This window comes from Dipodomys spectabilis, unplaced genomic scaffold (genome assembly GCF_019054845.1).
Source record: "Dipodomys spectabilis isolate Male_0828 unplaced genomic scaffold, ASM1905484v1 ptg000136l, whole genome shotgun sequence".
In the NCBI taxonomy this organism is placed as follows: domain Eukaryota; kingdom Metazoa; phylum Chordata; class Mammalia; order Rodentia; family Heteromyidae; genus Dipodomys; species Dipodomys spectabilis.
This window is the reverse complement of record NW_024870813.1, coordinates 163,535-185,337: the sequence shown is the minus strand read 5'-3', so window position 1 is coordinate 185,337 and position 21,803 is coordinate 163,535. Positions and strand designations below refer to the sequence as shown.

General features: G+C 38.4%; 1 protein-coding gene across 5 annotated transcripts in view; it reads left to right on the top strand.

The window, feature by feature from the left end:
* Window positions 1–21,803, top strand: part of Mapk8 (mitogen-activated protein kinase 8) — an 81,347-nt gene that overhangs the window by 5,142 nt on the left and 54,402 nt on the right. For 4 of the 5 annotated variants that reach the window (XM_042690149.1, XM_042690150.1, XM_042690155.1 and 1 more), the window contains exon 2: window positions 20,031–20,160. The exons of the other annotated variant lie outside the window; for it this stretch is intronic. The gene's annotated coding sequence lies outside the window, so the exon portion shown is untranslated. The remainder of the gene's footprint in view (window positions 1–20,030; window positions 20,161–21,803) is intronic. 5 annotated transcript variants of the gene reach the window in all.

Sequence of the window (21,803 nt, the reverse complement as noted above, 5' to 3'; positions counted from 1 at the left end):
GTGTTTGTCTCTCAGTGATAACACATGCTGGTAGCTAAATGAAGATAAAGTCTCATGGACTTTCCTGCCTGGGCTGGCTTTGAACTATAATCCTCAGATCTTGGCCTCTTGAGTAACTGGGATTACATGTGTGAGCTGTCAGTGCCCAGCTGACTCTTGAGTTTGAGGTAGCTCATCCTTATGAAATTATATGATAACTGATTGAAAATGCTTGGCTGATAGGGATCTCATTACTTAATGGAGATTACATCCTTTCTACGTCTCCCATCTTTCTAAAGAAAAAAGCTGAAGAAATTTATTAAAGGACCTATACATTTTGTTAAGCTAGAAACAGAAGATTAGAACCTAAGGGAAAGCAAAAAATACAGATAATAGTGTTGCATAAGTAAGTTGTTTAAAAACATTCCATGGTTGCCATAGGCACTTTTATTCCCACTTTATAGATGAGGAAGCAAACACAGATTATGTGGGGGAGTAGTTGATGGCGCTCATGAAGAGTTTCATTAAGCTAGATTGAAGTTGGTTAAAAGCAGTGCATGAAGGTTGTGTGAGTGTGTGTGTGGAGGTTTTTTGGTTTTTTTAAAGAGAAATACAGACAGAATGAATGCAGAAGACTTTAAAGATAGCTCTGAAGTATGAAACAAATAGGTTTGGTAGATAAAGGAAAATGTAGGGTCTGAAAAATGAGAGTGAAAATGAGACTGCATTGGAAAGGGGAGGTAGAGTGCAAGGGAGCGTTTGGCCCTCGTTAGAGGAGAGAGATTGCCCATTGAAAAGGAGGAATCAGAAAAGTTGTTCATCCTTTCAAGGAAGTTTGGTGGTTAGAAGATAACCATATTGGTAGCTTTCATCTCTTGTGGTTTCGGTTTTCTCAATGAAACAGAAGCTTCAGGAGAGCAGAGTGAGATGGGAGTGTGGAGAGTTTGAAGCAATTTGCCAGGAGTATTTATTGTACATTTAAGGTTTGGAATCTTTAAAGTAGTATCAAGCAGTCTGTTTTTGTGATCTCCCCCTGGGTTTTCCCGGCTTTAACTTACCTACTAAACACAGCTAAGGCACAGAGTTGGGTTTATAAACCAAGGGTGAGGTTTTGCCAGACTTAGCAGTTAGAGTTCTTCAGAGGAATAAAACCTATGGGAAATTTAGACAGATGTATAGCTAGATAGAGTGACATTTCAGAAATTTGCTTTTATGAGTGTTGGCAAGTCTGAAGTCTGTAGAGAAGGCAGGTAGAGAATTCTTTGACAGGAGCTAATAGAGTAGTGCTGAGACAGAAGTTCATCTTCCTCAGGAAACCTGCTTTCCCTCTTAAAGCCTTTTATCTTTTTGGAGCCCTGCCCACATGAGCAAGAATAATCTGTACTGATTATAGATATTAACCACATCTTTAAAGTACCACTCCCCCCCATGACAACACCTGGAATTGTGTTTGATTAAATAATTGGGTACTGCATCCTACCCAAGTTGACACACAAACTGCCTATCACACCAGGTCAATACAAGAGAAAGAAAGGGATTCCAGAAAGGAAACCTCTAAAGGTGTGTTTGGAAAAGCAACAATAAATGATAGTCTGAAGTGTGCAGGAAGGAAGGTAGGGTGAAACATCTGCTAAGAGTTATTGTGGAGGCTGGAGGATTAAGTGGACTCTTATGGATTGAGGGCTTGGAACTGGAAGGAAGGGTTAAAGTGGAGTGGCTGAGATTTCCAAGAGTAATTGTTATTAGCATTGATAATGTCCAGAAAGACCTCAATTATGGACTTTTGAGGAATTGAGAGGCAAAGTTATGTTGACCTAAGATGGTGAATGAATGAAAGAGAGTGAGGATGGTGGGTATAGCTGGGTGGTGGAGTGCTCTTCTAATATACTTGAGGTCCTGGGTTCCATTCCCAGAACTCAAAATGAAAATGAAAAAGTGAGATACAAAAAGAGTCAGCCTATATATGAGTGGTGAAGACAGCAAATGATGACCAGAGTCAGGATGCATAATATTATAACATGAACCATTTGAGAGAAGATGAGTAGTACAATGGGCTGTTTGCTTGTTAGGAATTACAGATTTCAGAAGATGAAATGGGGAATATAGTAAAGAAAGAAGTGAATGAAGGGATTAAGGAAATAGAGGAATAAAAAGGGATAAGGAAATGGGTAAAATGAAGAATGTATAAAGCAGTGTGGCAGTGCACAGTTGGGGAATAGTAGAGTTGAACTTTTTCTGATAACTAAGATAATAGGGTTGTGAGGTGAGATGAGATTAATAGGAGATGGTAGCTGTCAGGTAGGACTCATTGACAGTGTTTTCCAAATAGTGTTGTAGAATGAATTTAAAGGGTCATAACTTGTGTTGTACTTTTATGTGAGATGAAAAAGAAAATATTGTGGATTTTTTTCTTTTTTAGAAAGGAGCTAAGTATTTAACAGTTTCACTGGAGTTTATAAACCACTCAGGTCACTTACTGAAGTATACAGTTTAAAGGCTTAAATCACTATGACCTAAGTTTAGAAATGTTATGCCAGAAAGAAATCCCCTCATTAGCAATCGCTCTTCTTACTCTACATACCTCCACCCCATTCCTGTACAACTACCAATCTACCCTCTTCTCTTAGATTCCCTGTTCTGCATATCTGAATGTGAGCTGAGTATATGTCATCTGAGGACTGGCTTATTCCACTTAGCATAATGTTTCCAAAGTTCATTTATCATGTATTAGTGCTTCATTCCTTCTTATGGTCTAACAATGTCTTAGTATATGGATGAATCACATTTAATTTATTGCTCTTCAGTTGATGGGCCCTGGATTGTTTCGACTTTTGGGCTAATGTTGTAAATATTTGTGCACAAGTTTTTGTGTTATGTCTTCATTTTGCTGGGTCATATAAATATCCCATGTTTAATATTTTAAGGAACTGTCAAGCTGTTTTTCAAAAATAGCTGCACTATTTTTTATTTGTACTAGCAAGGTGTAAAGATTTTAATTTCACATCCTACTCTTTGTCTTCTGCAGTATTGATTAGCAATTCTTTAATAGGTAATGTTGAATATATCCTTATGTGCTTATTGGCTATTTTTCTTGGGAAAATATTCTGAGATTGGGTTCTTTTTCTATTTAGTTTTAAGAGTTCTTTATATATTGTATTGTCAGATGTAAGATTTGTCGTCTGCAGTGCACAAGGTTTTTTATTTGTTTTTGGTAGTACTGGGGTTTGAACTTGGTCTTGAGCTTGCTACACTGGCCAGGATATGCACTGAATCAGGCCTCCACCCTATAAGGTTTTAATTTTAATGAAATAGACTTTATATACTTTTTAATCTATTTTTTTTTCTTTTTGATGGATGTGCTGGTATTTTGTGTAAGGAACATTACCTAAGTATTTTTTCAAGAGTTTAATGGATTTTACTTTTACAGTTAAGTCAGGGATCCATTTTGAGTTTGGAAGGGGAGAGAAAGCTATAGATAGATGAAGAAGGGGTTCAGTTATATTCTTTTATATGCAAATATGTAGTTGTCTTAGCACCATTTTGTGAAAATATCAAATTGTCCTTTTTGCTTAATAAAAAGTTGGGTTTATTTCTGGACTCTTGCTTTTGTCTATCCTTATGTCTGCTACCTTGTCCTGTTTACTATAGCTCAGAAATGTTTTTGATAAGTTGTGTTTCAATTAAGTATTTGAATTTACCTGAAGATAGATACACAGAGATGTATATGTAAGAGGTTATGGTATATGTTTATTTGAGCTACAGTGTTTCCTAAAATAGTTCATTCTTGTAGCAGTTTAATGAGGCATTCTTTCTTGCAGAGAATGACACATTGGGCAGGTTAGAAAGCCTGTGTCTGGATGAATGGATTTTTCTGTAGATTAGGTAACTGATTTCCTTGCCTCATCTTTCCCTTCCCACTCCCTTTCCTCTTCTTCCCCTCTCCCCTCTCCCTCCCCTCCTCTCTCTCTTTCCTTTTTTCTGTCTTTCTTTCTGTTTTTTGGTTTTTTTTTACTTTAATAGAAAAGGTTTCTTTGTGGGCTCATGTAGTTGAGGGCATAGAATAGCTGGGAATTCCTAAAGCATCAATAAGAATGAATGTAAGAAAGCCAGGCACCAGTGGTTTACTCCTGTAATCCTAGCTACTCCTGAGGCTGAGATCTGAGGATAAGGTTTGAAGGTAGCTCAGGCATAGAAGTTTAGGAGACTCCATCTTTAACAATTCACTAGCTAAAAGGCTGAGTTGGAGACATAGCTTAAATGGTAACGTGCCAGTCAAACAACCAAGCCAGAGCAAGCATGAGGCCCTGAGTTCACCTGAGTTCAAATAACAATTTTAATAAATTTATTAAACCTGCCCATTCGATAACTTAGAGGCTTTTGTGTCGCTTGTGTTATACTGATCTCATAACAGCAATGTTTTGTTTTTATTTTTTTAATTATCCTTAGTAGTTGCACAAAAGGGTTTTAATTCAGCATGTCAGTTTGTGAGAACATGTATCTTACTCAGTGACACCCATATCTGGTTTAAATTAGGACATTGCATGTGCAAAACATAGATAATTTTGACACTAAATCATGGATCTCCCTTATCCAGGGAGATCCTAGCCTACCTAGATCATCTCAATCTGTGAAGAGTCAAGATGTTTCAAAGCTAGGCTCTGGAGTCTGGAAAGTTTTCTCTATTTAACCTCTCTTAGAATATTACCTTTTGGTGTCCTCACATAAAAGCCTATGGTTTGACTTTTTAATTACAATTCTTAGTCTTCCTTTGCCTTGTAAATCTGCTTACGTTTCTTAGCCACCTTCTAGGCAGGCCCTCTTAGGAGAAAATGGCCCCATGATGCCAGGCTACTATCTGACATCCCCTACTGTCCCAGGTCCCAGATCTCAGTCTTCTGGTGCACTCGTATGATAGCTTTTTTTTTTTTTTTTCTGTTACGTTTTTCTGTTACGTTTTTTCTGTTACTTGGGAGCTTGGGACTGTGTCTAGTTTTTCTAGGTGCTCCCAGAAAGTTGATCCTTATTACCTAGTTTATCATTATAGGAAAATAATTCGTTATCTTGATGATGTTTTATGTTATTAGATTCCATGTTTCAAATTTTACCATAGGTGGTTTTAGGCTTTTCTCAAGGTGAAATGTTGAGTACTAATTTCTGTGCAGTATTATTAAAAAAGAAGATAGTAGGAAGAAAAAATGGAGGGATATGACAGAGAGAACTAGATTTTTTTTGTGCAAAGATCAAGAAAGACAAAAGGAGAGTAATATTTTTATGTCTGTTAGTGTGGAAAGGGCAGTCACATATAAAAGGGGCTGGCATATTTGTTGGAATGTTATTGTTGAAGTTTAAAAAGCTCCAGAAGCCTGGTGGGGTATTTTGAAGGAAGTGCAAGAAGCCATGGTTAGTAAAAATTTAAAAATGCTTTCACCAAGAAACTTCAGAATATCCTTTGAGTTATTAAATAGGAAAGTTAACTTTGAGGCTGGGCTAGTGGTTATACCTTTACAGCAGTATCTGCAGCACAATATATATGAGGGATTGCAGAGAGAATTTAATTCTGTAGAATCATATACATACAAGTTAATAATTGGATTTAGTGTGCCATTACTACCTTCACATATGTATGTAAATGGTTTGTGGATCTTTATGAATTTGTTGATTTTTTGATCTTCCAGCCAGTTCCTATATTTCCTAAATTTCAAAATTGTAAATTTGCCACCACTCTCAGCCATTGCATTTGAAGAGGGAAGTTAATTCTTATATAGCCTTTTTGTCTTCTTTTGAGAAATGAGAGATGTCTACCAGGGTTGTTAGTTTCAGTTGATAAAAACTTTGGGAATTATTTCTTAATTAAAACTGGTGACCTTTGTTTCATGTCCCTAACTCACTAATGCTCATGCAGTGCTTGGGCCATGGGAGGCTCAGGATCAGTGTATTTCTTCCTCAAACCGGTTCATGGAATCAATCATTGTTTAGAGTATTAGTGAGTACTTGTATATACAGTCACTATACTAATTGTTAGCATTTTATCCTTATTGTTTGTATCTCTCAAAAGATGCTGTTTTGTTGTTGTTATTTCTGGGTGGCATTTGGCCTAGAATGCTTCAGTTTGCAAGCATCTTTTCCAACATGCCTCATATATGCATAATAAACCCTTAACACAGTGTGTGTTGAAGTTCTTCCAGTTGTTCTCCAAAAGGTTAGTTTGTACTGAAGCCAGATACTGTGATCCCTTACCTGGTTTTTTGGCTCTCATAAGGATATTTTCATGCATGAATAGTTCACAGTGGTTTTGGGGGTAGGTACTACACCCATTGAAGAATCCTGTTTCACTATCTTGTTTTGCACCTTTCCCCACAAAAGGTCAGTCCAACTCATGGCCCCATTTCTCCAGTCAGGGCTTATTCAGAACTCATGCATTTTACTGTTGGTGTGTTAGTTACTTATAAACTATTTCAGTTGTCCCCACCTCCTCCTTTCTTTCCTGATACTGGCTTCTTGCCTATTGCTTTAGAGATTATTACTACATTTTGTTTTCCTGAGGTGTTATTTGTGTCTCTAGGTACTGTGTTTCCTAAATACAGGTTAAGAGTAAAGGCTGCATTATACTTAGGATTTGGGGCTTATCTGCTTCATGAGTTCAACCCCAATACTGCCTTTAAAAAGTTACTGAGAATCTGAACTACACCTTATTAGAAATTATGCCCATAAAATATTGATCAATTAGTTCAGTTACAACAAAAGCAACATTTTGAGAAAAACAATTGTTTTCTAAAGGAAAACACTTCAACCTGTTATGATATTGCAGGTTGTTTAGCCTTTGCAAAACTCACTGTGCGCTTGTGGGAAAATGACAACGAAAAGGGCAGGTGAGGGCTGGGAATGTGGCTTAGTGGTAGAGTGCTTGCCTAGCATTCATGAAGTTCTGGGTTCAGTTCCATAGTACCATGTAAACAGAAAAAGCCAAAATTGGTGCTGTGGCTAAGTGGTAGAGTGCTAGCCTTGAGCCAAAGAAACTCAGGGCAGTGCCCAGCCCCCTCGTTCAAGCCATAGGAACTGGCAAAGAAGAAGAAAAAAAAAAAAAAGGAAAAGGTAAACAACCCTTCTAGATCTTCTTAGCACTTGTTAAGCTGTTGTTCCTACTTTCCTGTCTGTCCTTCACTTTCCAGCTGCAGCACTCCTTGTTCTGGTTTCTTGCTAAGCTAGTGCTGTGATCTTCTCCTTCAGCTGCCTTCGTTATTGTCTGCTAGGCCCTCATCAAACAGTGGGGATGTTCTCTGACAATTACAAGACCCAGGAGCTAGTGTACAGGCTCTGCCTGGAGGGAGAGGGCGAGGTGGCCAGTTGGACAGGGTAACCTTCATGACACTAATGGAATGCCACTGCCTCGGGGCTGGAAAGAAACTGTATGGAAAGCATAAGAATCATTGCTGTCATGAACAAATCACCAGATGCAGGAAACCAGCTTCACAAAAAATGCCTACAAGGAGATACATGAAAGATTACATGAAACCAGGTGCCTGAAATACTAGCTCCTTGAAGCTGAAGATCAAGGAATCCCAGTTTGTGAGCCCAGACTGGGCATGAAAGTTTGTGAGCCTCTGTCTTAGTGGCTGGACATGATGGCCTATGTTATCCTAGCTATGGAGAAGTACAGTGGCTGGGCACAGTGGCACGTGCCCCCTAGCAATACAGGAAAGTACAAATAGAGAAATCACAGCCCTAATGGTCCTGAGCATAAAGCCAGACCCTACCTCAAAAACAACCAAGGCAAAGTCAGGTGCTGGTGGCTCACTTCTATGATCCTAACTACTTAGGAGACTGAGATCTGAGGATCATAGTTCAAAGCCAGGCCCAGCAGGAAAGTCCACGGGACTGATCTCTAGTTAAGCAAAAAGCTGGATATGGAGCTGTGGCTCGATTGGTGAGAGTACCAGCTTTGAGAGAAAAAGTTAAGGGACAGAGCTCAGTCCCTGAATTCAGGCCTTAATATTTAGGCATGTATGTGCACACATACACATATACAATTAAGTTTATCTTTAGGGAATTGGAGGCATAGCTCAAGTGGTCCAGTGACTGGATAGCAAGAGGAAAACCCTGCTGAGTCCTGAATTTAAACCCCATTACCCTTCCATCCCCTAAAAAACGATTACATAAAATCATTCAAAGGCAAACTTGAAAAATAGAGTCCAGGGTAAAATCTTTATTTTTTCAATAATGAGCTTCAAGTGAAATAAATAAGCACTTGAGCATTCTTTTTAAATGTCTTTATTAGTGGACACATCAATCCAGACAGTATGGCTGACCCCCTGGATTGCTTTGAGAGATTTTCTCTAAAGATGGTTTGTGGTTTCATCTGTTGTCATAACTGGCTGCTGCCTGTCCTACACACCACACTAGACTGAAAACTAATGCCAGTGATGCCATTTTGACTGCTTTATTTTGATTTATTTGGAATAGAAGTTCATTTTAAAAAATGTTTTTGTCTTACATAGTTTTAGACCAGAAGTTTATGCTGACCTTTTATCCTTAGTTCTGGGTCTTATAGCCCCCAGGCATCTGTCTTTTGCCTCATATTTGGAAGATTTTGTTTTACACATGTATGGAGGAGAACCACAGGAGGAGATCATTGTGCTGATTTCTGGAGCCTGTTTTCTTCTGAGAACCTTCCTTCTGTCTGTATTGCCCTACAAATTCTAGTTACTTTGACTTTCTCATCTGTCCCCTCAACTCCATGAAGCTGTTGTGCTGTTTTGCTGTTTGATGTGGCTCTTTCTCCACAATGTTCTGAACACAGATTTAGCGAGAAAAGCAGAGCAGTTACAGAGCTCACCTAATTTATTTTCTTTTTTGTTTGGGAGTGATGAAGGGGGGGGCTGGTGGTACTATGTCTTGAACTGAGGGCTTCACACTTGATAGATAGCTGCTTTACTACTTGAGTCACACCTGGCTTTAGTTATTTTTCAGGTATGGTCTGGATTTTGCCTAGGCTTAGCCTAAGATCATGATTCTCCTTCCTATAACCATTTACCATAGCTAAGATTACAGGCATGTACCACCATTCTCCACTTTTTTGTTCAGAATTGTCTGAATTGGCCTCCAACCTCAATTGACTTAATCTATACCTTCCAAGTAGCTGAGATTACAGGTATGAGTCACCATGTGCAGCTCCTCTCTGTTTTTCTTTTATCAGGGATTGCAACTCTAATCACTTTTTGGTCCAATGTTTCACTGACAGTTTCATATATTTTGCCCACTTTGTTTCTGTAATACTATAAACTATAAATCTGATCCCAGTTCCTGACACTTGATTTTTAAATAATTTTTATTGTACTTGATTGCATAAAAATCACAAATTTCACAGTATTGTGAGATAGTGATACTTAACGTCACAAACACATTTTAACCTTCATGAGGCAAATTGTCATCATCATGGCCTATAAAGTTTGTGAATTCTATGAACTTTTACAATACAGCTATTTCTTCCACATCGGGTGGTAGGTACATTTCTTTCCTTTTGCTTAGTGTTAGCTGTTCCTTCTATCCCTCTCAATTCCCTCCCTCCCATCACTGCCCTTGAGTTGCCTAATTCATTTTCGTCAGTGTCCAGTGCAGCTGATGGGCCCCTCTGTTTGTATTTTTCCCTCTGTTTCTATGTCCTCCTCCTAGTTTCCCTCAGATGACCGCATATATATATACCATATATGTAGTCAACAACATGGGATCATTTAGTAATGATACTACAAGATGAGTTGGAGGTCCTTTGTTTCTGGAGTCCTGTTTACTTAGTTGTATCTCCTTGCATTTTGGATTTAGCATCCACATATCAGGGAAGCCATGTACTGTTTATCTCTTTGCTCTTGGCTTACCTCACTCAAAATGATTTTTTCTAGTTTCATCCATTTCCCTACGAATGTCATTATTTTGTCCTTTCTAATGGCTGCATAATATTCCATTGTATATAGGTACCACAATTTTTGGATCCATTCATCTGTAGTGGGCCATCTGGGTTGTTTCCGTATCTTGGCTATTGTGAACAGTGCTGCAATGAGCATGGAGGTGCATGTGTCCTTGTATCCTGGTTCCTGTTGCTCAGGTAGATGCCTAAGAGTGGTATGGCTGGGTCATAGGGGAGGTCTATATTTAGCTTTCCAGACTGCTTTCCAAAGTGGTTGTATTAGTGTACATTCCCACCAGCAATGCAATAGTGTTCCTCTTTCTCTGCATCTCCTCCAGCATTTGTCATTGGCTGAATTTAGGATGTGGGCTATTCTGACTGGGGTAAGGTGGTATCTCAGGGTTGTTTTTATTTGCATTTCCTTTCCAGCCAGGGATGATGAACATTTCCTCATGTGTTTCTTTGTCATTTTTATCTGTTCTTCTGAGTAGTCTCTTTAGTTTCCTTGCCCATTTCGTAATTGGTTTGTTAGGTTTGGGAGGGATTAGTTTCTTGAGTTCCCTGTGTATAATGGGTATTAGACCCCTTGTCTGATATATTGCTGGTAAATATTTTTCCAAATTAGTTGGCTGTCTTCCTAGTTTGGTTGCTATATCTTTAGCTGTGCAGAAACGTTTTAAGGTAGTCCCATTTGTGGAGTCTCTCTCCAATTTGTTGTGACCCTGGGACTCAGTTCAGGAAGTTCCTGCCTGTGCCTATAAGTTCAAGTGTCTCTCTTTGTCTGTCCTGCAGTAGCTTCAGAGTTTCAGGTTTGATGTTAAGGTCTTTAATCCATTTTGAGGTGATGTTAGTGCTTGGGGTCCACTTTTAGTTTTCTGCATGTGGCTGTCCAGTTTTTGCAGCACCTGTAGTTAAAGAGGCTATGCTTCTTCCACTGTTTGTCTCTGGCTCCTTTGTCAAATATCAGCTGACTGTAAGTGTGTAGTTTTATTTCTGGACTTCTAATCTGTGCCAATACCAAGCTGTCTGTTATTACAGCTCTATAGTAGAGTTTGAAGTCTGGTATCGTGATCCCTCCCATGTTGTTTTTGTTTTTTCCTAGAATTGTTTGTAGCTATTCTCGGTCTTTTGTCGTTCCATATGAATTTTTGGATTGTTTTCTCTATTTCATTAAATATGTCATTGGGATTTTAATGGGAATTGCATTGAATTTGTATATCAACTTTGGCAGTATGGCCTCTCTCACTATTAAGTCTGCCTATCCGAGAACATGAAATGTCTTTCCATTTCCTGGTATCAGCTATGATTTCTTTCTTTAGGCTTTTATAGTTTTCATTAAATAGTTCCTTTACATCTTTGGTTGGGTTGATTGACTGGGGTTGTTTCTTTGATTTCTTTTCTGCTTGTATGTTGTTGGCATACAGAAAAGCAACTAATTTTTGTGGGTTAATTTTGTCTCCTACTACTTTGCCGAAGTGGTTTATATGTTCTAAGAGTTTGGGGATGGAGTTTTTAGGATCATTGAAGTATAATAGGCCATCTGCGATAGTTTAACTTCTTCCCTATGCAGATCGCTTGAATGTCTTTTTCTTGCCTTATTGCTCTGGCTAAGGATTCCAGAACTGTATTCAAGAGGAGTGGTGAGAGTGGGCATCCTGGCCTTGTTCCTATTTTTAGGAGAATTGGTTGTAGTTTTTCCCCATTAAGTATAATATTGCCTATTGGTCTGTTGTATTTGGCTTTTATTGTTTTAATGAATGTTCTTTCTATTCTTAATTTCTGCAGAGCTTTTAATAAATGGGTGTTACATTTTGTCAAAAGCCTTTTTTGCATCAATCTAGATAATGGTTCTTGACCTTGGATCTGTTGATGTAATGAATTACATTTATTGATTTACATATGTTAAACCATCCCTGCATCTCTGGGATGAAGCCTGCTTGATCATAATGTATGATTTTTTTATATGTTTATGAATCTGTGGGCTATTGAGTTTTCCATCTGTGTTCATCAAGGAGATTGGTCTGTAGTTCTCTTTTTTTGTTGGGTCTTTGCCTGGTTTGGGGATGAGTGTGATATTGGCTTCATAGAATGAATTTGGGATAGCTCCCTCTGTTTCTCAGAAGAGTTTGAGGAGTATGGATATTATTTCTTCTTTAGATGTCTTACAGAATTCTGTAGTGAATCCATCTGGTCCTGGACTTTTCCTTGTTGGAAGACTTCTGATTGCTTCCTCTATCTCATTGTAAGTTATTGGCTGATTTAATTGGTTTATTTCTTCTTGGTTAAGTTTGGGCAGTTTGTATTTCTCTAAAATTCATCCATTTCTGCTAGGTTTTCCTTCCTTAGTGAGTACAGATTTTGGAAATATTTCTTTATAATCGTTTGGAAGTCTTGGTATTTGTTGTAATTTTTCCCATGGTATCCGTGATGTTATTTATTTATTTATTTTTTTTTTGGTCAGTCGTGGAGCTTGAACTCTGGGCTTGGGTGCTATCCCTGCGCTTTCCAGCTCAAGGCGAGCTTTACTGCTTGAGCCACAGCACCACTTCCGGTTTTCTAGTGGTTTATTGGAGATAAGAGTCTCATGGAGTTTCCTACCCGGGCTGGCTTTGAACCTCTTCAGATCTCAGCCTCCTGAGTAGCTAGGATTACAGGTGTGAGCTACCGGCACCTGGCTTCCCTGATCTTATTGATTTGGGTTTCCTCTCTTCCTTTTTTTAAGTTAATCTTGCTAGAACTTTATCAATTTTATTGATTTCCCCCCCCCCCCAAACAGCTTTTTGTTTTATTTTATAGTTTTCTTAGTCTCTTAGTCTCTATCTCATTAATTTCAATTCATATTTTGGTTATCTTGCTCCATCTAGTAACTTTTTTTCATGCTTTTCTAGCAGTTTTAGTTGCAACATGAGATTATTTACTTGGTCAGTCTCTGTTTTTTTGATGTGTGCACTGAGAGCAGTAAATTTGCTCCTCAGGACTACTTTTGCTGTGTCCCACAGGTTTCTTTGTGATATGTATTCATTTTCATTGAATTGTAGGAACTTTTTAATTTCTTCTGTGACCCAGGTGTTGCTCAGAAGTGTGCTGTTCAATTTCCATGTATTTGAGTAATTTCTATGATATGCTTTGTAATTGAGAACTAGCTTGATTCTACTATGGTCAGATAGAATACAGGGGATTATGTCGATCCTCTTGTATTTGCTTAAATTCCTTGTATGAACTATGATATGGTCTATTTTGGAGAAGGTTCCATGGACTACTGAGAAGAATGTGTACTGGGTTGTTGTAGGGTGGAAAACTGGGTACATGTCAATTAATACCACTTGAGATGTGGCATCATTTGATTTGGAGGCTTCTTTGCCAGTCCTCTGGGTAGACTGTCCTTTGATGAGAGTAGAGTATTAAAGTCTCCTAGTATTATTATATTTGGATCTATTTTATTCTGTAAGTCTTAGAGTATTTGCTTAACATATTTGGGTGTACCAATGTTTGGGGAATATAAATTGATAATGGTGATATCCTCTTCTTGGATTGTTCCCTGTATTAATATGTAATGCCCTTCTTTGTCTTTCTGTATTGATTTTAATGAAATGCTTATTTTGTCTGCTATCAGGATGGCAACTTCTGCCTTCTTGTTGGGAGCATTTGCATGGTAGATTTTCCTCCATCCCTTCACTAGGAGTTTATTTTTATCTTTGGCTGTGAGGTGGGTCTCTTGAAGGCAACAAATGGATGGATCTTGTTTTCTGATCCAATCTGCAGTTCTTTTTCTTTTGATTGGTGAATTGAGCGCATTAGTATTTATGGTTATGAAAGAGAGATGCATTGTGTTTCCTGTCATTTTCCTGCTTTCCTAAGTTTTTCTTCTTTCCTTTCCTCCTGTGCGTAGTAAGCTCCTGTGTGTAGTAAGTTGGACTTCTAGTGATATGGATCCCTGATCTTGATTGTTTTCTTCAGTTTGTATTCCCCCTCTTAATATTCTTTGTAATGCTGGCTTATTATATATGAATTCATTTAGTTTTTCTTTACTATTAAAAATTTTACTTTCTCCATCGAATGTGAATGCTAGCTTCGCTGGGTATACCAGTCTGGGTTGGCAGTTATTGGTTCTCAGGGCTCGGATACACCTGATATCTTTAGAGAGTATTTTTCAGACTGCCACACAAAGGAGGAGAATGACACAGGATTCCATTGATGAAGGGGGTATATATGATGCTTCTGTAAGAGCCAATCATATGTGTATTGGAAAAAATGTCTCATTGGTAAAGAGACTTGTTTGGGAGTGAGAGAAGCCAGTAGGTGCTAAGAGTGAATAAGATAGCCAAAAATTATAAGGTTTTATTTTTAATATTGCTTCTGTAAAGAGAAGAAAATGATGGGGACTGCAAGTATGAAGAGAATAAAGAAAATTTCAAATGAGCTAGACAGTAGAAAGTAATTTTAGCAACAAAGAGGCCACTTATTGAATTGATAATGAAATGATAGATTATTTATCTTGTTAGGTTACTTTCCCATTTGAACTAGGATGCAGTATGAAAAAAGCAGCTGAGTTCTTAAAGGAGTTTTAAGATATTGATGAGTTACTTTGGGTTCTTTTCTTTTTGTCCAAGAATAGGATTCAAATTCAGTTTCTGATGCTTGCCTTTGCTCATTGGCTAATGCTTTACAACTAGAGCCATGCCTCCATAGTAAATTTTTGTTGGTTGTGGGGTTTGAACTCAGGACCTGGGCACTGGGCTTTTCTGCTCAATGCTAGTGCTCTACCACTTTGTGCCACAGCACCACTTCTGGTTTTCTGATGGTTAATTAGAGCTAAGAGTCTCATGGACTTTCCTGCCCTTTGAATCAGAATTCTTAGATCTCAGCCTCCTGAGTAGCTAGGATTACAGGCATGAGCCACTGGTACCCCCGCTCTGATGAGTATTTCTAATAGGATAGAATATGAAATTTAAGTTGCCTAAGAAATGATGGGGGAAAGGTGAAAAGTCAAGGCACTAAAGACCTTCTGAAGTCAGTGTTCATATTGGTGAGGTAAAGACGGCTGCTGGAAAATAGATAGTATGGATGTGAGTGGCCAGGGATACATGGGTAGATCATTACAGATTATGTCAGAGAACTGAAAGTCCTGGGTGAAGAGGAAGACTTCAGTATTAGAAGTTCTGTCTGTGAGGGGCCTGACTAGGAGACTGGGAGACCATCATAGAAAGGAGACCTGGGTCTTAGAGTCCAGTAACATGGACTTTAAAATAGCAGGTGTCTGGTATAACTCCTGCTTTCACTATATATTATGTTGGTATATGTGGAGGGGAAGGGAAAAAACAAATTGTTAAAACAGGGATACAGGAGGACCCATTGCAACAATGAGATGTACAAGTCGTTATGTCGAAAAACGAACTTTACAATTTTGGTGAGGGGGAGGGGAGGGAGGAGGATATGAAGGGATGGGAAGGGGAAACAAAGCAGGAGGCTACAATTGTTGATAAGAAATGTGCTCATTATTTTACCCATGTAATTGTAACCCCTCTGTACAGTGTTTTCACAATAAAAAATATATATTAAAAAAAAAGAAATGGGGTTTGCACATCTGGTCCAAAAAAAAAAAAAAAAGAGCATGTGTAGTTGGGAATACTGCTTGTAGCAAGATACTTTGTAGCACCATTTGAGAGCAAAGCATCTTTAGTTTATTAACATTACTCATCTAGAATAATCTGGCCATGTATCCCTAGCCACCTGTACCCATGGTCACTGCCTGGAGCTAGTCATCCTCTGAAACTGGCCCACTTATAGACATCAATCACATGACCTGCTATAACCACTATCTCTTTTTTGGGTAGTTTACTTTATACCACCAGTATGAACACTGATCTCAGAAGGTCTTTAGTGCCCTGACTTTCTTAGGCAACTTAAATTCCATACCTTGATTGTCTTTGAGATAACACAAGATTTCATTCAGAGCAAATAAGCAAAGCAGATGCTTGAAAGAAAACAATTAGAATTAGAGGGATTTGTAGCTCTGGTGACTGTAGAAATGTTTGGAATGATCAGAAAGGAGTGGAGGCCTGGGTTAAATTCAAAAAGTGTAAGGATGGGGATGCTGTGGGCCATGGATTGAATATTAACTTTTTTGATGAACTTAAGACTAAAAGTGATGATTTTGTCTCATCCATTTAACACACAGCTCAATGTCCAGAATACTTGAGTAATGGCGTAAATGAAAGCTTCAGTTGAGTGCAGATTCAGCTTGCCTTGGCAAGCACTACAACTTGTGTATGTCTTTTTGTTTCTACTATTTTTGTTTGTCTTGTTTTTGTGCTGGTACTGGGTTTGAACTCAGGGCCTTGTGCTCTCAGCTTTTTTTTTTTTTTACTCAAGATTAATGCTCTACTACTTGAGCCACAGCTCTCCTTCCAGCTGTTTTGTGGTTAATTGGAGATAGCGTCTCACAGACTTTTCCTGTCCAGGCTAGCTTTGAATTGTGATACTCAGATCTCAGCCTCCCAAGTAGCTAGGATTACAGGCATGAGCCACTGAAACAGGCTGTTTCTACTGTTGTCAAGAGAAGACAGTAGACGACAGGAATGTGGAAATGAGATAGAGAATAGAAGGTGGTGCATACATAAATAAATGTGAGCATATGTGCCATGGATTTGTCAGCTACAAGCCTGGGTTCTTCCTTATATGTCTGTGCATATTATTTTTGCATCCTAGACTAATTACCCTTGAACATTTCTGGTGTACTATAATACTCCAGAATTAATTAGCAAATTAAATACCTGGCAAAACAAGAATACTAGAGTGATATGTTTTCCTCTGAACTTGGATCCTGTCTGTGACTACACAGGCAACTGTAGTTGGTCATCACTGGCAATTGTTACAAGTAAAGATGGTCCAGTGAAGCTTCAGAAGTTTAAGGCAATGGATTTGCTTTTTCTCTGTATATTTTTAAAACTGCACAAAATTTGTGAACTGCTTTGGATTCACAGATTCTATCTATAATTCCCTATTGCCTTTATTCCTAAAGAGCTACCCTGTTTAAGGCTGTTGCTGGATTGGCCATCTGCTGTTTGTTGTTTCCCAGTAATTATTTTTTCATCATGTACTTAACCAAAGCACTTCTCTCTCCTGTTCATTCCTGCCTTGGGAATATGAGGACTGCATGAGACACTGTTGGGTATCTTGGTAGTGGTTGTTTCTACACCAGCAAACTGTTTGCTTGGATTTCATTGTTAATATATTTGCTGGCTTCCTAATGCTGCATGATTAATCATCTTCACTAAACTCAAAATATATTTTTAACATCATATATAAACAGTGCAGCATGTTTTAGTTTGGGAAATTTTAGCAAAGTAAGCAGAAACTTTCTGCTTTACAGATGTCCATAGTTCATGGAAAGAGAGCATATATGCCAAACTCATGTAGTTCTAATCACTGTGAGACAAGGAAAGTATACAGACTATGAATGTAGGAATTGTAGTACTGAGATAAGATTGTGCATATGTCTCCTATTATCCTATATTCTCACTGAAAGCCACATAGAATCAGGAGAAAACTCTAGGTAGATGGCTTCCTAAAAGAAATCTTCTAAAAAGTTTAAATTTTTATTAAAAAATTCATAAACTTGGGGCTGGGAAGATGGCTCAGTGGTAGAGTGCTTGCCTTGCATACATGAGGCCCTGAGTTCAATTCCTCAGCACCACATAAACAGAAAAAGCTGAAAGTGGCTCTGTGACTCAAGTGGTAGAGCACTAGCCTGAGCTGAAGAGCTGAAGGACAGCGCCCAGGCCCAGAGTTCAAGCTCCACAACTGACAAAAAAAAAAAAAAAAAAGAAACTAAGAACAAAGCATACTTTTTCAGTTGATTAATGGAGACTACTTGTGTCTCAGAGTATACAGAGAATGAACAAGATCATAGAGATAGATCTAAATTTGTTTGCAATTCCCCATTCATGGCCCAGTCTAATAGTTGTGTCAACTGTACACTTTTTTTGTGGTTTACCCTTTTTCATAAGTACTGTGTGACTTCACAGTTTGATCAGTGAGTTAGCCAATACATAGGTTTTGACTTCTTGGTCATTTTTAACTAGCATATAGTTTTTTTTTAAGGCTTATTTGTCTTTTTTCCCCTTGAAAGGCAATACTACATGTTTTGTGAAGTAAGCAAATTAATAAAATGAACCAGGAAAATTTCTCTGAGTCCCAGATCCAATTCTTTAACACATAATCTCCCTGAAGCTTAACTATGAAGAAAAATAAAACTTAGAAATGATAGTACAGACCACCACCTCCAAAGTATTCAGCTAAAAACCCTGGGTAATATGTAAAACCTACCTGAGAAGACTGAAAAATGGAGAGAAAAGGGCAGGGTTTTTGTAATGCCAGAAATAATCCAGAATGGGTGTTGAGAAGATAGCAATCCAAGAAAAATCTAAAAATACAGAAAAGTTTCAGAAAGGGGCAACAAACACACACACACAGAGAGGGAGAGGGAAGTTTCAGAAAGGACACTCACACACACACACACACACACACACGGGCAGGTAAGAATCTAGACTTTCAGAAAGGACACACACACACACACACACACACACACACACACACGGGCAGGTAAGAATCTAGACTTTCAGAAAGGACACACACACACACACACACACACACACACACACACACACACACACACACACACACACACACACACACACACACACACACACACACACACACACACACACACACGGGCAGGTAAGAATCTAGACTTTCTCAACATTTTCAGATTGTAACAAGGTAAATCTTCCTACCATAAGATCAGTAGAGGAAAAGTGGGAGGAGAACCCATTGACCAGGAGCTTGAATGCCCATAATCCCACTGTATGAATTACTTTTTCCCTTCTCTGTCCCCACCTCCTGCTCTCCTGCAGAAGCCTAGTAGGAAGCTGCTTCTGTCTGGCTAGGTTGTTCATCACCACAGTAGTCTCAGCGGAAGCCTGCTGTGATAGAGCAGGTGATTTAAGTAAGATCCCAAATCTCTTAATATCCCAAATATCCAGGTTTCCATATGTAATCTTTCATACCAAGAACCAAAAAATGCCTCAGCTTGACTTACAAAAGATAATTCATGCTCTCAGTGAGGTAACACAGATGGTAGAACTATCAGATAGAGATTTTTAAGGCAGCCATGAAGATAGCATTTCATTCAACAATGGAAAATTCTCAACAAAGTCTCTGCAAATAAAATGTAAAGTAGAAGCTTGAAAATCTTACAAATGGAAAACATTAAAAATGAAATGGGCAATATTTTAACAAAACTGACCTCTCCAGAAGAGAGAAGACATGATTTAGCGATATATGGGTCGTGAAGTAAAATATACAAAGGAATACTGTAAGTAACTACATGAATAAATTTGACAAAAAAAAATTTTGATGTGATGGATTAATTTCTTGTGATGTACAAGCTACCTGAGCTCACTAATACAATCTGAATTAGAGAAAGTTAATTTGTAGTTTTAAAATAAAAACAGCTTCAGAAGCTGGATGCTGTGATGCATGCCTGTAATTCTAGCACTTAGAAGGTTGATGGAGGAGTATTGGGAGTTGAAGGCCAGCCAGGGTTATATAGCAAATTTACTGTAAAAGAAAACTTAAAAAAAAAAAATCCCTGCTAAAATATCAGGTAAAAGAGAAAGAAACCAAATAAAGGCATAGTATCTCTGGAAAGTTCTCTTCCACTTAAAATTGGCTTTTATCTGAAACAAGGAAAACTTGAGTTTTCTTTCCTCCACCTCTGGGCGCATAGAAGCAGTAAGGGAGTCTTTATGGAGGATGGTTTTTGACAAGTTTCCTCTTCCCTTTAAAAGTTGAGTCTCTGAAGCTTCTTGAGAAAAAGAAATCTCATTTAAGCCTTATTACAGAAACTAAAGTTAGGAAGTCTTCATTTAAGGAAATCTTGAAAAACACTCTGGCCAGTGTCACCATCACCATAAGCACTGCTTCCCTGCTGCTGCGGATGGCAGGCCTGATGGCCACAGTCCACCCAGTGCTGCCCATGCTGGGCTGGGAACTAGTAGTCAGCCATTTTGCTGTTTTCTCTGGAATGGTTCTAGCCACACTACCATTGTCCTTACCTCTTTTTCTCTCTCTCTTCTCTTTGTTTTACCAGCTCAGCTGCTCTACTAATGATGAGAAATCAAAAATAGACAAGGAAGACCACACAAGAGAATTCTTTATTGGACCCACCACCCCAACACCAGGGGCAGCACAGGATTGGGTGTCTTCTAGCTGCAAACCAAGTGAGCTGAACACATGCTCTGCTTGAGTAGTGAGAAATGAGATGTGACAAGGGTGTGTGTACCAGTCATAGGAGTCTCCTCATATAAGTGAAGGAGTATGTTGGCACCAGTCAGTCCTTTTCCCCAGTATTTATGTAAACAAAGGACTTAGGTTTGCACCAGTTACAGGTCTTTTCCTTCTCTTTTGGTATGGAAATGGCTTACAAGGTCTTCTAGAGTTTAGTGAGGGCTATGACAGCAAAAGTCTAGAGCAGGGTGCCTACTGGAACACTCATTCCCTTCTGGAGCTAGAACTGTGCTTTGGGATCAAAATAGCCCAGTCAAGACTCCAGCAAAGGGTCTAACAGCTGTCAGTTCATGAGTCAGATCTCCCCAACCTCAAGGTCTTAGAACATTTAAAGGAATATATAAACTGTATAAGAAGAGATATTTACAATGAAAGCTTGCCATCCACATCAACAGTACATTAATTGGATTTGATAGCACTCTTGTAGTGTTTAACTTCTGCCTCTATGTCCCAAGCAGTGTGGGGGTCCCTACTATCTGATTAAAGGAAGCATATTTGAAACTGGTAACTGAGAAAAGCTTATTATCAATAATATGTAGAGAACACTGGCAGAGCAATTAGGAAAGAACTTCAAAAAGAAGAAATCTGACTGGTTAGTAGACAGAAATCTCATTAATATTTGTAGAAGTACACATTGAAATTGGGATATTCTTAGTCTGTCAGTTCTAGGAATTGATATTACACCTTTGCAAACTCATTGTCTTATCAACTAGTAAAGTATGCTTATCCTGTGACCCAGCCAGTTACTTCTAGGTACTCTAGAAAATAAGGTAAATACTTTAAAACAAAAAACATGAGCAGATATGTTTGGGTAGCATCTGCAAGCACGGTTGTAGTAGGTAGTACCTACTGTCATACCCCAGCAGTAGTATAGATAAATCAGTGTATATTCACACAGTGGACTATAAAATACCATTCCAAAAGAATACTCTATACTACACATACCTGGTCATAATTTATAAAATCAAGTGAAAGAAGCAAACCACAGTGAGCATATTTATACCAGGTTCTTTTATATGAAAAATATAAAATATGAAAAATATAAACATATGAAAAATATCACCTGGATCAGAACCTAGATAATAAAACTGTAGAGGAGAAAGGCAATGATTTTTTAAAAACTTTGAGATAGCCAGGCACCAGTAGTTTACATCTATAATCCTAGCTACTCAGGAGGTTGAGATCTGAGGATCACAGTTCAAAGCCAGCCCTGGGCAGGAAGGTCCCTGAGAACTCTTATCTACAATAAACTACTCAAAAAAGGCTGGAAGTAGCTCAAGTGGTAGAATGCTAGCTAGCTTTAAGCACAAAGAGGCTCAGAGGCCAGGTTCTGAGTTTGAGCCCCAGGACAGGCACCAAGAAAAAAAAAAACTTTCAGATAAATAGCTCTTTTTTTAATTATTATTATTTTTTAAATTGTTCAGGCTTGAACTGAGAGCCTGAGTGCTATTCCTGAGCTCTTTTGCTCAATGCTAGCAATCTATCACTTTGAGCCACAGTTCCATTTCTGGGTTTTGAGTGGTTAATTGGAGATGAGTATCGGGACTTTCTCCCCAGGCTGGCTTTGAACCTTGAT